This window comes from Rousettus aegyptiacus, unplaced genomic scaffold (genome assembly GCF_014176215.1).
Source record: "Rousettus aegyptiacus isolate mRouAeg1 unplaced genomic scaffold, mRouAeg1.p scaffold_m13_p_5, whole genome shotgun sequence".
NCBI classification, from domain to species: domain Eukaryota; kingdom Metazoa; phylum Chordata; class Mammalia; order Chiroptera; family Pteropodidae; genus Rousettus; species Rousettus aegyptiacus.
Genome location: NW_023416308.1, coordinates 37,451,523 through 37,465,239, shown reverse-complemented (window position 1 = coordinate 37,465,239; position 13,717 = coordinate 37,451,523). Strand labels below are relative to the sequence as shown.

General features: G+C 36.4%; 1 protein-coding gene and 1 long non-coding RNA gene across 3 annotated transcripts in view; one reads left to right on the top strand and one right to left on the bottom strand.

The window, feature by feature from the left end:
* The window catches only part of LOC107519051 (tubulin-specific chaperone cofactor E-like protein), a 151,214-nt gene extending 142,237 nt beyond the window's left edge, over nucleotides 1–8,977 (bottom strand). The window contains exon 1 of one of the 2 annotated variants that reach the window (XM_036220985.1): nucleotides 8,804–8,977. The gene's annotated coding sequence lies outside the window, so the exon portion shown is untranslated. The remainder of the gene's footprint in view (nucleotides 1–8,803) is intronic. The other variant, XM_016161278.2, reaches the window with a different exon arrangement.
* A 2-nt stretch (nucleotides 8,978–8,979) lies between these two features.
* LOC107519048 lies at nucleotides 8,980–12,289 on the top strand. Its single transcript, XR_004950900.1, has 3 exons — nucleotides 8,980–9,954; nucleotides 10,262–10,545; nucleotides 10,657–12,289. It is a non-coding gene; the product is annotated as an uncharacterized LOC107519048 (long non-coding RNA).
* Nucleotides 12,290–13,717: the final 1,428 nt, after the last annotated feature.

Sequence of the window (13,717 nt, the reverse complement as noted above, 5' to 3'; positions counted from 1 at the left end):
GGCAGTTTCTCAAAAAATTAAACATAGAATTACCATATGATCCAGGAATCGCATTTCTGAGTATGTGCCAAGAGAATTGAAAGCAGGAACCTGAATAGATAGTTCTACAGCAATGTTCACAGCAGCATTATTCATAACAGCAAAAAAGTGGGAAAAAAATATCCACAGATGTACGAATTAATGGATAAACGAAATATTCCACACAATGGAATATTATTTGATTTTGAAAAGGGAGGAAATTCTACAACACGGATGAATCTTAAAGACAATGCTAAGTGAAATAAGCCATATACAAAAGAACAGATATTGTATGATTCCATTTATATGAGGTATCTCGAGTACTCAAATTCATAAGAAACAGAAAGTAGAATGATGGGCTGGGAAGAGGGGGAAATGGGAAGTTACCAGTTAATGAGTACACAGTTTCAGTTTGGGAACATGAAAAATTCTGGAGATGGATAGTGGCGATGGTTCTACAACAGTGTGAATGTACTTAATGCCACTCAACTGTACACTTAAAAATGGTTAAAATGGTACACTTTGCTATATATATTTTACCATAATAAAAATATTTCCAAAAAATAATGAATAAATAATATATGCTATATGAAAAAAGATGAATATAGGTCAAGTCCAAAATTTCTGGTTCATATTCTCTCAGCATACTTATCAAATTAATGCCAACAATTCACTTAAGGATCTTAAACACTGAGGAAGGGATAAATTTGTCAAGTCTCACTAAGTGCATTTTGTGGGAAATTTGATTTTTTATGTAAACATTTTTTAATCATATTTTTCTTGGACTCCTTTACTAATGTTCACGTGGAGAAATGCCTCTAATTGGGGAGGAACTAATAGAGTTAACATTTAAATTACAATCTCCAAAGTGTACTCGACTTTACAAAATTATGCCTTAAGTTATAAATAGTGCCTACGAGAAAATGTATTCTTAATGAGTCACGATAATAAGAGTTTAATAATGTATACTTGTTTTCAATATTTTAAGAGTTGCAATTCTTTCCTAAAATTATTTGCTCATTTACCTATAATCTAAATAACAATATCACGAGTACAAATATAAGATATTCTCAAAAAAGAAGTCTCTTTATTACGATAATGGCACCTGTCAATGAGAACTTAGTATTCGAGAGTTTCATTGTGTTCCTCTTTAAAATAGAATATTAAAAAGATGTGTATTAGTATGACAGGGAAGAGAAAGTGCTAAAGTTAAGTTTCTTGAAAAACTGCCTCTCGCCAAAGATTTCATAGAACACTCAAGCCTCATTATTAGTGAAGTCCTTATTTGCAAATTCACCTACTTACTAAAATTTGTTGCAACACAAAAAACAATATATGGAGTATTTTCACTTTAATACTTGGAGTCACTTGCAGATACAGAGCAACAAAAAATGAGTGACCCGACATGCACATTTCCAGCTGAGGTAAAACAAGGTAGCATTCTGCCTTCTTGTTTCAGCTCTCATACTGTAAACAAGTGTCCTTTTCACAATCTACTTAGGGTGATGTTTTTTATATTTTTATGCTTTTTGTGTATGCATGTTGATTTCACTATTGAAATGTAGAGTAGTGCTAAAGTGCTGCCTAGTGTTCCTAAGCAGAAGAAGGCTGTGATGTGCTTTGTGGAGAAAATACTTGTGGGATTAAGTTTATTCAGGCACGAACTATAGTGCTGTTGATTATCAATTCAAAGTTAATGAATCAAGGCTATATAATGAATAAGGTGTCTTCAAATGGAAACACATATAAAACCAGGTATGGATTTAACAATTCGCAAAAGTGTTGTGACCAGAGACTGGCAAGAACCTAACCCTATATTTCCCCTAGGAGCAATGGTTCCAGTTTCACTAGTTCAGTGTTCATGGCAACTTTCCATAAGTACCATGAATAACAAGAACCTACTATACTTTGCTAAAGAAAAAAACTCTGGGGCTGGTGGAATAGATCCATTAAATAGAAAAGACAGCCCAGAAACAGGCAAGAAATAGCATAGAGATCAATAGGAAAAAGTTAAACTATTCAATAATCAGTCTCAGGAGAAGTGAATATCAATTTGGGAAAATGAAAATAAATCTTTACCTCACAATATAGAAAAAACTCAGCTCCAGATAAAATGTGAAAGACAAAATTCATCTTTATGAGAAGAAAATAGAAAAAGCTTTAAGATCCTGATTTAAGGAAATATTTCATAAAACATAAAAAGAATGCATAAAGGAAAAGTTGATAAAAATAAAAATCTTTTGATCATGAAAAGACATTATGTACTTAAAAAAACAAGCCAGAAACTGAAGATACTTGCAACTCATGTAACTCCTAAAAACAATAAGAAAAAGGCAAACAACACAATAGAAAAATTGACATGAACAAATATTTAATGGAAGAGAAAATTCAAATGATTAATAAAAGGTGTAAAAGATGTTCAAGTTCAATAACATTCAGAAACAAAAATCAAAATCACAATGAAATGCCATTTTATATAAATTAGCAAAATTTAAAAACTGGAGAAACTATGGAAGAGTAACAACTCTTCCATTGTGTGAGAGGACAAATACCTTGGTATACATTAATACAAATACCTTGTAAAACAATTTATCATTGTCTAGTGAAGTTAAAGATGCGCATACCCTGTGATACAGCAATTCTACTTCTTGGTGTAAACTCTACAGAAACTTGATCAGGCACACCAGGAGACAAGTAAAGAATGTGCACAACAGTATTTTTTGAAATTACGAAAATCCTGGTGGAAAAAAAAGACCCTTTCATTGAAAACAGGAAGTTGGATAAACTATGTTATTCATAACCTTATCTCTTCCACCCTTTTTATAAGCCCACTAGGTTTCAGCCTGCATGGCTTTCTACCTCTCAAAACTGCCAAGCTAATTCTCCCTCTTAATACATTCATGAGAATGCCCCTTTCCTGGCTCTTGGCTTAGCTAGCTTCATCTCAACATTTAAGCCTCAAATAAATTTAAACACAAATATTACTTTCTCAATGCAGCTGCCTCTGACCACCCCATCAAAAATAGCACCACTGTGACCATCAATCACTTCACATTCTTTCATTTTTATAGCACTAATCACGAATTGTGAGTTTAGAGCTGGTTTTAGAGTCCCTCTCCCCTAGAACCTAGTCCCATAAAAGCATGGATTTGTCAATCTAGTCCAGTGTTACATGGAGCAGGATCTTGCACATGGCAACAAATACTTGTTTTGGATCAGTGAAAAAGTGAATTTTACTTTGAAAAAAATAAATATATTCTGGCAGTGAAATGAAAATCAAATATACCAATTAAGAGTATGACAGATGGAAAGAAAAATTTCAAAAAAATCACTGGAAAAGCATTGATCCGATCATTTTAAATAATCATCTTCTCAATAGTACTAGTAATAGATCACATTCCTGAGACCCATTAGTGATTTAGTAGGGAAAATTTCACATCGGCACACAATCCTAAATTTGGCAGAGTGCCATCTGCTTAAATCACCTGTTTTTAGCAGAGCACTGTGATTAAGAGCATGGCCTTCAGTTTGGCCTAATTTCAATTATGAATCTGCACTGAAATTTGAGCAACTTACTTGCCTCTGTGCCTGCTTTCTCATTTGTAAAATGGAGTTATTAATATAGCTATTTCATAGAAAATTGAAAATTTTCAAAGCATCTAGCTGTGTCTGGTGTGTAATAGTGGCTGAGAGTAGAAAAGTCCAATCAAATGGGAGAGCTTAGATGAGTCAAATAATCAAACACCTTCAGCCTCTAACAGAGGTGGACTACTTATTTGAAATGTATGAAGAATATATGCCAAGACTAAATCCTTTTCTCTCCAAAAGAAGACAAATATACACAATGGTAACATATAAGAATGGACAAAGCACTTTGAGAACACCAAGAGACTCTCTTCACTAAGGAAGTCAGCCACATATAAAATTGAGTCGCAGAACAGAGCCACAGGATTTCTTTTAATAAAAAACAAAGTACACGTAAAGGCCCAAATAAATAAAAGTGAGAAATCAATGTAGTATTTTCGTTTTAGAGTGTATAGAGTACAGGGCTGGAAGATAAAGATAGGCTGGCAGGACCAGATAGCAAGAAGTTATGGTCTTCTGTTTAAAAGTTTGCACTTTATTCTTCAGGCAATAGGAAGATAAAGGAGAAGAAAATTTAACAAGTTAATTTGATACAAATACTTCTAAAGGAGGCAAAACACCTTTATGGCTCTAAATACCATACAGGTCCACTATCTGTTAGCCATGAGTAATTTGCTTATTAATAATGACTGACATGGAATCTATTCTCACCGCTTTTCATTACTTCGATGACCACGGCTATCATGCTGATGATTGTTACAATAGCAGATAAAATGTGAGTTTACTATGTGCCTTGTATTATGTTGTTTTACATGTGTTCTCTCATTCAATTCTCACAACACACATATGAGGGGTACTATTATTAACCCCATTTAACAGATTGAAAAACTAAAGCAAAGATGTTATAGTCAGATGGCTAGTGAGTGAAAGACAGGATTCAAATCTAGGTTGCCTGACTCCAAAGCCCTAAAATTACACTACCTGCTGAAGCGATATTGCTCAATTCATTGACAGTATTTGCTCAAAAAGTACATGTATGTTCCCACTGTAATTTAAAGTATCAGGCTAGCTCGGTGATTCTTAAATTTTACTGTGCAGAAGAATCACATTGGCAGATTCCTAGATTTTAATTCAGTATATCTAGGGTGGAATTTTCAGATACCTGCAATTTTAATCATACATTCAGTCAATTTTGATTGACTTTGTCCATGAATTACACCCCGTGCTAGTTGTCCTAAAGATTCAAGGATATTTGATCTTCCTGTCTTCTATAAATTTACAATCGAAAGGGGGTAAAAATAAAGTATACGAACAACACAACAGCAATTCAGGATAAGCAAAATAGACAATACGGGCAAGAAAGACTTAGAGGAAGAAGGGTAATCTGTAATGATATGAAGATGAATAGTACTTCATGAAAAAAGGAAACATGTTTCCTGCAGACTTTCAGGAATAGCGTTACATCCAAAGGAGAGTAGGATGAGTAGACTGCTTGGCAAGGAGAGGATCTGCATTTAGGAATGGAAAAATAATGTCAGAAAAAAAAAGCAGAGGCTGTGGAATGCCCTTGATGTCAACCTGAACAGTATGGCTTTTATTCAGTTCTGGCACTGTGAAGCTACTAATGGTTTTGAGGAAGAAAATAATAAATGGCAGCAATAGTCTTTGGAAGAGAATGCTGATGAAGCTATGCAAGATCAAGCAGAACAAGAACAGAGCAAGGAAATATAGTTAGGCTGGTTAGCATTCTAAACTCAAAGAAATAAGAGTCAGAAAAGGATAGTGAAAAGTTAGAAAAGGGAGGAATGGTAACTCTTAATGACTAAATTGCAACAATCACAACTAAATGATTTCTTCACTTCTTAAATCCAAAATTGTATGATTATCAGGTTGTTACTTTTTAGAACTTTTTGTGCCTAGTTAACTAGGCACAAAATTTGGAGTTCGCTTATTTAAAACACAGCAAATAAGCCTCTGAGTAATCAAAATATATGTTACAAAGTTCATACACTAAAAAACTCTAATAATTTACATTTATATATATAATACATACATATATAAAGTATATATAAATGAACATTATTCAGAGCTACACAATCTCATTTTACACAAAGTTCTAACAAATGTAAGCATCTAATTTCCAACCTACAGCAGTCTGGAAGCAAAAATTGGAGGGGGGAAAGAGCCTGCTCTAGGTGGACATATTTAAGAGTCTGAGATTAAAAAGACAACTATAAAAAAGTACACACAATCACTCAGGGTAAATGCTCCACAACTGTTTATTGATAGTATACATAATTCCCGGAGGAAAAAAATGAAATTAGTGAGAATCTTCCTTAATGTTTCAAAGGCCTACTAAAAAAACTTTTAAACATTCTTAAAGCTAGATATTTTAAATATTTTAAATATTTACCTGACTAATGATAAATTTTAAAAGATGGCTGATACATGCCAACATAGCTCTCTCATCAATAACTAAGATATAGTCAATAGATAAAGGTAAGAAACATATTTCACAACACATAAAGTTTGAAGATGAAAAGAATGCTTTTATAAGGCATCTAATCAAGAATGTGGCACCAGTGATGAAGTTTAATTTGAGCAATCCTTTGCTGATGGCTCTGGCTTTAAATTTCCTGTTCCAAATAATATGAAAGCATTCTCAACAAAAATTAACACTATTAAACTGGTTTTAAATATTTATCCTACAAATCATTTGACACTTAACATCCTATATCAATAGGCCGTGTGACAAATTTAAAAAGGACTTTTAACATAGCAATACATGTAAGCCTCTCACTTAGTTCGCCAACCCTCATTAATGTTTATTATAATACTATTCATATAAGGACCTTACCTATTTGTAAACTGATGAAAACAACATTTTTGTGGGGGGAATTAAGATGTTAACTGACTCAAAGTTATACTTAAGTTTATGATTAAGTTTAAATATATATACCAAAGCCATGAACATATACCTTTAATCTTTAATCATGTAGAAGTGTACCATATATTAATTATTGGAGTAAGAAGAGTTTAGGTTTGAGAAAAGCAAATCTATGTATATTTACAACACCATAACATTAAAACAAAATTACCTAAACTATGTTGTAGAGATAAATCAACTAAATTGAACTAGGCCTCATATTTCTCAGATATAGCAAAGGATAGAAAAAATTAAAGCGACCATACTTATCTGAAAAATTTCATTGAATGATCAAAAAACATCAAGATATCAAAGATTAAGATACAAAACACTAGTCAAATATGCTGTTATAAGTATTTAAACAAACGAAACAATCGAATGCACTTGGTTTGCCATCGTTCCCCATCCCCCTATACACACACACACACAATCTATATGTCCTTGTAATCATCCTTGCTCTCTATAGACACATAGAACATGAGGACACCAATTCAGCCAAAGAAATGTGCCTTGGAGACAGTGTATTTCAAATGCAAGTTGTGACCCATAAATAGATTTAATGGATGTCAGTCAGCATTTTTTAACAAAAGAGAGTGAGATATAAGAGGAATTATTAGACTGCATCACATGTAATAAGGGTAAATATTGTTTTGTGAAACTTCTCATTTAATATAGATTATGTGCTAGATCATGATATAAAATGTACTTCTTACAACAGACTCATAGATGTAGGCAACAAGCTTATGGATGCCAGATGGGAGGGAGTTGGTGGGCTGGTGAAAAAGGTGAGGGGATTAAGAAGTACAAATTGGTAGTTATTAAATAGTTGTAGGGATGTAAAGTGCAGCATAGGAAATATAGTCAATAATACGGTAATAACTGTGTATGGTGCCAGGTGGGTACTAGACTAGTCAGGGGGATTGCTTTGTAAATTATAAAAATGTCCAACCAGTATGCTATACATCTGAAACTGATAGAATATTGAAGTTTAAGTGTAATTGAAAAATTGAAAAAGGAGTGAAGGGGAAGAAAAAAAAGAGGTTCAAACTTCCAAGTATAAAACAAGTAGGTCATGGAGATGCAGTGTACAGTACATGGAACATAGTCAATAATGTTGTGATAGCGTTGTATGGTGTCAAACAGTTGCTGGACTTATCAAGGTGATCACTTCTTTATGTATAGAAATGTTGAATAACTACAGTGTACAGTTGAAAGTAATACAGTATTGTATGCTACCTATATTTTAATAAAATCTTTTTTTTAAATATGCTCCTTACTGTGGAGCATAATTTTTAAAAAGTTTTAAATAACCTACCCTGGAGATCTAGGTCTAATAAATACCTCAAGACCCAAAGACTCAATGTTTTCAATAGTCCTCAGTACCTACACATAATCTCTTTGCTCAAACTGGACTCTTGGAAACCAATTTAAGAACTCCAAGGCAGCACTAAAAACTGGGACAAATCTCAACTCAACTTGTATTTGGACTAGGATTATTAACAAACTTTCCCAAACAGCCCTCCTTCCTCTACTGACTGTAAATAGATCAACTTCCTTAACTATAACTTCCAGAATCGTTGTCCCTAGACAAGACAATCGTTACATCAATCCCAGAATGTCTCCTAGAACTCTGTACTCCCCATTCAGTGCTCTCCACACAGAGCCTATACAAGCCCCCTCCACGATCCCAGGAAAGCGTACTCTCCACTCAGGTCCCATCTTACTCCTGTCCCCTCATTCTCAACGTTTCCCAACTTGTGGGCAAAATGATTCTCCCAAAAGCCTTTACTAAACTACCGCATCCTTTTAGCAGCCCATGGAAGGCGTAGGCCTAATGTCCACAGAGCCTATGAAGGCCCGCATGCCGAACCTCCCAGTGGGCATGTCTACTAATTTTTATTTATTTATTTGATTCAGTGGTTTAGAGACGTTTCCCATTTCCCCACCCACCAGCCCCAGACTCTTCTCCATCTCCCGCCAGCTAGGGGGCATCTTCCCATCCGCCAAGCCCCCGGAACTCAGTCTGGCTCCCGGACCCGGCGCTAGACTCTCTTTCCCAGTCCCAGACCCTTCCCGTTCCGGCCAGCCCAGACGAGGCCCATTCTCCCTGGAGCCCCAGACTGGTGTCTCATCCATTCCCTTCTCCCAGACAGGCCTCGTCCCGCTCCGAGGTCCTCCCGGTGTCTGCTCACACTGCGCCCCGCAGGAGTGGCCCTTCGCGCCTCGGGCCACGAGAACCCCATGGTGCCGGCGGGGGGCCTGGGCTCCACTCACCCCCTCAGCCCGGGAGGCGGGGAGCTGCTGCGGCGGCTCCTCGGGCTGCGCCTCTCCTCCCCCCTCCCGGCCACCGCCGTGGTCGCCGTTCAGCTTCCGGCTTGCTCCCGGCCGACCTCAGACCCGCTACGCTTCACCTCGTCCCCAGCTCGGCCCGCAGAAGCCCTGTGTCCTGCATTGACCCGGAAGCAGCTTTCATGGCCCAACAACAACCCGCGACCCTGTCGCACGTGTCACGTCCGCTGCGTGAATGGGAGGGGGCACCGGAGGAGTGGGTTCTCCCCAACTAAGCTCGGGTTGCCATAGCGACGGGATGTCTGTGCTGCCTAATAGTCACTAGAAACCTACTTCATCTGCTATTTTTCTTTAGCGTCATAAGGGGACGCCCTAGGTGCAAAGAAGGAGTACAGATTGTCACATCAGAGTGAAATTGGGGCAGGTCAGAGCACAGCCTGAACTGCCTAGAGATTGCCGCCTTATAGAAAGGAGCATTGGGCTGAACCTTTCCAGACATACCTGGAATTTTGTCCTGATTCTGTCATTAATTTGCATTGTGAGCTCGATCAACTTTCTTCCTGTCTCTAGCTTCAGTGCCTTCACTAGCTGATCTCTAGGCTGTAATCTAATACGATCCCAAGATGCTTTTGCATGAGGATGTGGTAGCACTCTGGCCTTTACTTCGTGTCCCCTTCCCAAGGGGCACCTGTGGCACCTTGCGCTTTCAGTGCTCTAGTACCAATGTAGTAATAGTAGGTTCTGTTTACTGAACCCTTTCTTGGTATCATATGCTATTTCTAATTTTACTACTTCCAACGTAGGTATTTTATGAATTTAAAAATAGAAGCTCACAGAGGTTAAGTAATCTGTCCCAGACCACCCCAGTTAGTAAAAGTGACCAAGCTAAGATATGAATCCAGGTAAGTCTGAAACCAAAGTTAAGTCCATCCCCTTCACATTATACTATGCTATTTCTCCAGCACCATGCACCTAATATCTGGCTTTTGGGTTGTGATTGCTTATTATGCTTCTTTGTCCATTTCTTTTGCAGGAATGTACATGGAATAGGGATGGTGCTGGCCGATCCTGAAGAGAATTCAGTTTTATATGAAAAAGTTAGCTTAAATGTTAGGAATTGAGGTCTATTGCATAAGGTGTGTGGCTTTCATTTGGTGTGTGTTAGAGAGCAGGTGAGGGGTTGTGATGTACATGCATGTGTATTTACTGGTTCCTAGAAGCAAAGAGACAAAATCTTTAGGAGGGACCCAATGGCAGTTCCTGGGGACTTACTACTCTCATTTTGTTTTGTTTTGTCTTGCTCCATTGGTAAGGCTTAAAGCGTTTGGGGAAGGGGAACCTGAAAAATCTGGTTAAAGAAAGTGCTCTCAGAATCAAAAGGAGAGTGAGCCAAGCAGTGTGGCTTAGTTTGCTGAAGTGGGGTCTTTCTTTCTTTTCCTGCAGAGAACAGAGTGTCTTTCTGGCATTTTAGGATTAATGGCTTTGGGAGCTTTGACATGACAACCATCAAAAATAGCCTCAGTGGCAAGAACCATGAGAAGAGCAGAGTAAAATATTCACAGAGGAGGAAGAACAGGGTGGATGCTGCACAGATACTTTAATGGTGGATCTATCTGTGAGCTTGAGTACTCTTGGGGTCACTCTGAAACACTTAGGAAGTCCTGTGAACAACTAAGAAAAAAGACAAGAAATGTGGATCATTACTGTGAACAAATACTGTGTACAAAGTATGTAAATATGTGTGTATTTTATATCACTAGGTGTAATTAGTTATATACTTCGTTTCTTTGAGATATCATTGAGTCACTTTTCTGTTGTTCCTTTCTCTCCCCTTATAGAGCAAACTCCTAAAGACAAGTCAATGTCTCCACCCATCTACAGTCCTCACAACACAGACAGAATTATCTTTCTACAACTGATGTGATTCCCTGTCTCCTCTTATTTTGTACCTGCCCTGTTCAAACTGGTAGCCACTAGCCACACATGGCTATTTTAATTTAAGTTAATTAAAATTAAGTTAAAATAAAAATCGCATTCCCCAAGTCACATGGCACTAACCATATTTCAAGTGCTCAGTAGCTGTGTGTGGCTAGTGCTACAATATTGGATAATGCCAATATAGAATCCCGGAAAATTTTATTGGGCAATGCTGCTCTATACTCTCAATTCCTCATGTCTTTGAAATTTGCTTTGCTAAGCGTTTTGTTTGAAACATACCTCTTCCATCTCCTTAAGACTAAAAATTATACATAATTGCTATTTTCTTATCTCCTTGACAAGCATGTGAGCCTCTCTGAAGGCAGTAGCTAAGTTTACCTTGAGCATTATCTCTAAAGTAGTATAATATAGAAAGAGAGAGCAGATAAACTAAAATGAGAGGAAGTTACAGAAAAGCAAATTTCTGGTCATTTTCATTAGAACTTGTTGATAATTCGATCATTTTGACCTATAAACAGCAATTTTATATGATTCAACCCGATAATAAGGAAAAACTCTGAAATAACTGGAGCTGCTTCACTCAGTTTTAATGAGTTCTCTGTCACTAGGATAGGTTAAACAAAGGCAGAATCTGTTAGAATAATGTACAAAAATTTTCTGAATCATTGGGACTGGCTGACCAGTCTGATTATAAGCGTCAAAGTCTGTGTTCCTCCAACTGTGTCTTTAATTCAAGGTTGATTATGCTATAAAAACAATCAAAGCTACTTCTTGAGTTTTTACTATGTGCCAGACAATGCTCAATATATTTCACATAAATTTGTTTCTTTAATCTTCGCAATAATCTTATGAAGTGCGTTTGGTACCATACCAGATTTACTGAATGAGATGCAGGTTAAGTAATACAGCCTGCAACATACAGCTAGTAAATGGCCAAGGCTGAATTCATATTTAGGCCAGTCTGGTGCCAGAATCTGGGTTCCTAATAACACTATAACACTATGATAGGATATAGTTCTATCATGAAGATATTTGTTTATTTAATTCAATGAATGATTATAATGATTAGATAGGTGGTTTGGGGAAAGCATAATCCCTAAAATATAGTTGGAAAGATAATGCATATATTCAAATAACAGTGATATGGAGCAATTAAAGGTCTATTATTTTTCAAGGGAGTCATCATCTAAGCCAAAGTCTTCTCTCAAGTAGGCAAAAGGATAAGGACAGAATTATATGAGAATTCAATGTGAACAGCATCAGTACACAGATGAGAACACAGATGAAGAAAAAAAAATGCTTCATTTGAGAGAATAATGACTGGTTTAGAAATTAAGAGTGCAATACTTGTTTTGTTTTTTTCTACTAACCAGTCATGTCACTTCATCTCTTTCTGCCTTAGAGCTTTATCTACCAAATAACCTGGATTGAATGAAATACATATGGTGAAACAACTGAAATTATGTATAAAATATTATGTATATACATATATTATACATGTGTGTATTTTCAAGAGAAAATATAGATTCTATCAGATTCACGAAGAAATTACAAGTCAGAAAACTTTTAGGCTATATTATCACTTTAAATTCTGCAATTCTGAGATTCTCTATTTTATTTTTGTCAACATTATTGACATGACTGTCAGTGTCTATGGCCATGCTACCCTGAACAAGCCCGATCCTATCTGATCTCAGAAGCTAAGCCTGGTTAGTACCTGGATGGGAGACCACCTAGGAAGACCAGGTGCTGTAGGTGTAAAAAATAAAAAAAAATAAGGGATTGTAAACTGATAAAGTTCTTGCAATCTGTGAGGTCAACCAAAGGTTACTTCACCTAAATAATAATAATAATAATAATAATAATAATAATAATAATAATAAAAACAACTCTATTATCTTTGTCAGAGTAAAGAGGAATTTTCCACTGAAATGGCTAACCTTGTAATCAGCTCTTTGTTCTGCTTCTGTAGACATGCTTGCCCCATAGGCTGAAGGTCAGGGTAAACTGGAGATCAACTGAAGACTCACCCTCCCCTTTGCTTGTTCTGTCTAGATAACAGCTGTATTGCCTAAGTTCCTGTCTCAAAATCTCATGCTCTGTAACTGCCGGTAACCCATAGCAATTCCCTCTCTCTGAAACCGCCTGAAGACGAATTAAACAATCGGCCCGTGCTAAGTGCACAGATAAGCCCTACAAAAGTGAGGTCACCCCTGAGCTCAGGGCCCAGATCTTCAGAGCCCTAGATCTTCTGGGACCACTCACTTAATAAACCTGAGTTCTCCAAGTCTCTGAGTGGTGCTTGGTTTCTCACTAGTCTGATTTTTTGCAATAAGAGCTGCAGGATTTACAGTGATATCTCATTTTTTTCTAGGTTATGGTTACTTATGACATGTTTTCTTTGGTTAGCCTCACCAATTTTGTTGGTCTTCTGCAAGAATCAATTACTGGTTTTGTTGAATCTCTGTTATATTTTTGTTTTATTATTTTTGATTTTTATCTTTATTATTTTTATTCTGCTATTATTGGATATAATTTACTGTTTTCTAACTTTTTTTATAATATGTATTTCGAATTGCATATCTGCCTTGATGCACAGTTGATTGCCATAGTTTTGATATGTAGCATTTTCATTTTCATTCAGTTTTAAGTATTTACTAATTTCTTTAGCCTATTAATATGATAGATTACATTAATAGATTTTTATTGAGATGTAATTAACATATAACATTGTGTAATTGTTGATTTGTTACATTTATAATCGCAATATGATTACCACTATGGTGTTAGCTAACACCTTCATCACCTCACATAGTTAGCATTTCTTTTATGCAGTGAGAACAGTTAAGATCTAGTCACTTAGCAACTTAGAAGTATATAATATAGTATTGTTGACTACTACTATGCTAAGTATTAGATCTCAAGACTTAATCCTTTTTTTTTTTTAACGCCTACAGCACC